We start from the raw sequence: 4,151 nt of genomic DNA, 5'->3' as shown, positions 1-4,151 counted from the left end.
ATGATTATTATTATTTGACCATGCTGGTCATTTATGAACATTTGAACATCTTGGCCATGTTCTGTTATAATCTCCACCCGGCACAGCCAGAAGAGGACAGGCCACCCCTCATAGCCTGGTTCCTCTCTAGGTTTCTTCCTAGGTTTTGGCCTTTCTAGGAAGTTTTTCCTAGCCACCCTGCTTCTACACCTGCATTACTTGCTGTTTGGGGTTTTAGGCTGGGTTTCTGTACAGCACTTTGAGATATCAGCTGATGTAAGAAGACACGCTCCTCAGTGCGAGTGCGGGGAGCCGGCGCAGGACGTACCAGGCTGGGGAGGCGCACTGGAGGCCTGGTGCGTGGAGCCGGCGCAGGTTGCACCGGACTGATGACACGCTCCTCAGGGCGAGTGCGGGGAGCCGGCACAATTGGAGGCAGCTGAATATCGTTGCCTCTAATTGGGGATCATACTTAGTGTGTCCCTTTTCCCACCTGCGTTGTGGGATATTGTTTTGTGTGAGTGCCTTTGTGCGCTACGTTTTGTACGTTCGTTAATTCTTTGTTGTTTTGAAGTTTCACTGTAATAAATATGTGAAACTCTACTCATGCTGCGCCTTGGTCCGATGATTTATATAACGATCGTGACAGGAGCGCTGTTTTTTTCCCCCGTATTAGTCCTCCTGTGTATCATAGTTTTGGCCACCCTCACTAACGACGGCCATTTGCCTATTGGATTTCCTGTCATCAACCTCTTGCCTGATCTCCCGGACTACGTTACTAGCCTTTTCCCTGACTGTACTGTTTCCATTTTGGACCCCCTGTGTATGACCTTCTGCCTGCCCCTGGACCCAGCTACCTGCCTCCTCCTGTGGTTCTTTACAAATAAACACCTGCTGCGCCCTGCTCTTGAAACCAGCTCTCTGTCTCCCATCATGTTCATTACACAATTCTTCAGCCATTCCTGGACCTTTGACCAAAAACAAGCTACACATGGACAGTACCAACATAAATGATCAAATGGCTCTCTCTTCGCAGGAAAATTTGCAGAGCTGGGAAGATTGTATCCCCCATAGATATAACATTATATTGGTTGCTTGAATTTTGTATAATAATTGATAATGAAACATTTTGAGTTTTGAATCTGGTGTTGTTTTGCGTATAAGTTCATAAACCACGTGCAATGGAATCGATGTCAATTTTTTTATTCTTAAATTAAACTGGTATATATTTTTTTACCACAATATTCTTTAACCAATGTTGGTCTTTAATGCAGGGCCGACAAGTTCCTTACTTTTTCCGCCTTCCACTTGCCTCTTCCATTTTTGCCGTAATGCTGCAATTAGTTGGTTGATATTTTGGGTAGAGCAGACATTTCCATATAAAGATGATTTCGTTTTCAAATAACCCAAAGTGAGAGGTCATAATCTGAATAAAGGATGAAGGCCATTCTTGATCATGGGGTGAGACATTCTTACTAATTTACTAGAGAACCAGTTCGGATTAAAGTATAACTTTTGTATGATTGACGCCTTTAGTGAGAGGTCTAATTCTTTATTTTTCTATAATTTCTGCTCTCCGACTTCATGTTCATTATATAAATGGGCCCTTTTAATTTTGTCTGGCTTGCCATTCCAAATAAAATTGAATATTTTTCTCATATGATTTAAAAAACAAGTCGCTAGATGTAGGCAAGACCATAAGCAAATATTTAACCTGGGATATAACTAAGGAGTTAATGAAGCTGCCAGTTGAGGACTTGTGAGGTTGCTGATAATGGGCCTCTGTACTCCGATGTAAATATTCCATAAAAAATCTTCAGTTTCCAGCTACACTAGTCATTTACAACATTAACAATGTCTACACTGTATTTCTGATCAATGTTATGTTATTTTAATGGACAAAAAATATGCTTTTCTTTCAAAAACAAGGACATTTCTAAGTGACCCCAAACTTTTGAATGGTAGTGTATGTAGTGGGTATTCTTTCCAAGTCACAGTATTTCCTTTATAACATCTTTAATGACATCACAAAATAATAAACAAAATGACAGTGTTCTATAGATTGCCTCTGACCATTCCCCGTTATTAAAATTGTTCCAGTTTTCACTTTTTGAATGAGTTTCAGCATGAAAAAGTCTGTTGAAACAAAGTCATTTCTTTGGTGAATCTTGATAGCGCAGGCCTGAATCTTCTCCCTCTTTATTTACATCAGGGTGTGAGTTGTAAACCCCCTAGTTCTTTCCTTCCCCCTCTATGGTGAGAGGGGGTCTGATTTGAAGTTATTCATTGCAAACCTGATATGACCTATTTGGATTTTCGTGGACAGTCATGACAAAGGTCTGATTTCATTATTACTGAAACAAGATCCAAGTGGTAAATATCAAGACCCAGTCCATTCAAAAAAGCCTCTTACACTTCAGTGTTGTGATGCAAAAATTCTAGCAAAATGATTAGCGCATAGAATTTAAAAGGTATTTCGGATATTATTCATCCTAATCAGACAGGTTTTTTACATGGACATTTACATTGGAGATAATATAAGACAAGTACTAGAAACAATCCAACACTATGAAAAATCTGGGAAACCAGGCCTGGTATTCATTGGCGACTTTGAAAAGGCCTTTGATAAAGTACGACTGGAGTTGATATATAAATGCCGGGAATATTAAAATTGTGGAGAATCTGTTATAAAATGGGTTAAAGTTATGTATAGTAACCCTAGATGTAAAATAGTAAATAAGGGCTACTTCTCAGATAGTTTTAAATAGTACCCGCAAAACACCAGTCTCAACGTTAGCAGTGAAGAGGTGACTCTGGGATACTGGCCTTCTAGGCAGAGTTGCAAAGAAAAAGCCATATCTCTGTCCAGTGTATGTGTTCTTTTCCCCATCTTAATCTTTTCTTTTTATTGGCCAGTCTGAGATATGGCTTTTTCTTTGCAACTCTGCCTAGAAGGCCAGAATCCCGGAGTTGCCTCTTCACTGTTGACGTTGAGACTGGTGTTTTGCGGGTACAATTTAAAACTATCTGAGAAGTAGCCCTTATTTACTACCTGACCTGGCCCGGCTATCCTGGAAGGGTATTGAACTCATCCCGTCAGTAGAGGATGCCTGGTTGCTCTTCAGATGTGCTTTCCTCTCCATTTTAAATAAGCATGTCCCATTCAAAAAATGTAGAACTAAGAACAAATATAGCCCTTGGTTCACCCCAGACTTGACTGTCCTTTACCAGCACAAAAACATCCTGTGGCGTTGTGCATTACATTTACATTTTACATTTTAGTCATTTAGCAGACGCTCTTATCCAGAGCGACTTACAGTAGTGAATGCATACATTTCATACAATTTCATGCATTTTTTTTGTACTTGTACTTGTGCATTAGCATCGAATAGTCCCCGCGATATGCAACTCTTCAGGGAAGTCAAGAACCAATATACTCAGTCAGTTAGGAAAGCTAAGGCTACCTTTTTCAAACAGAAATTTGCTTCCTGTAGCACTAATTCCAAAAAGTTTTGGGACACTGTAAAGTCCATGGAGAATAAGAGCACCTCCTCCCAGCTGCCCACTGCACTAAGTATAGGAAACACTGTCACCACCGATAAATCTACGATAATAAGCATTTTTCAATAAGCATTTTTCCACGGCTGGCCATGCTTTCCACCTGGCTACCCCGACCCCGGCTAACACCTCAGCACCCCCTGCAGGAACTTGCCCAAAACTCCCTGCTTCTCCTTCACCCAAATCCAAACAGCTGATGTTCTGAAAGAGCTGCAAAATCTGGACTCCGACAAATCAACTGGGCTGGACAATCTGGACCCTCTCTTTCTAAAATTATACTCCGAAATTGTTGCAACCCCTATTACTAGCCTATTCAACCTCTCTTTCGTATCATCTGAGAACCCCAAAGATTGGAAAGCTGCCGCGGTCATCCCCCTCTTCAAAGGGGGAGACACTCTAGACCCAAACTGTTATAGACCTATATCCATCCTGGCCTGGCCAAGGCTTTCGACACTTTGCTAACAAACCTCCAAACGAGCTTCAACGCCATACAACACTCCTTCCGTGGCCTCCAACTGCTTTTAAATGCTAGTAAAACTAAGTGCATGCTCTTCAACCGACTGCTGCCCGCACTCTCCCGCCCGACTAGCATCACTACTCTGGATGGTTCTGAC

This window comes from Salmo salar, chromosome 19 (assembly GCF_965601325.2).
Source record: "Salmo salar chromosome 19, fSalSal1, whole genome shotgun sequence".
Classification (NCBI taxonomy): Eukaryota; Metazoa; Chordata; class Actinopteri; order Salmoniformes; family Salmonidae; genus Salmo; species Salmo salar.
This window is presented reverse-complemented; position numbering follows the sequence as displayed.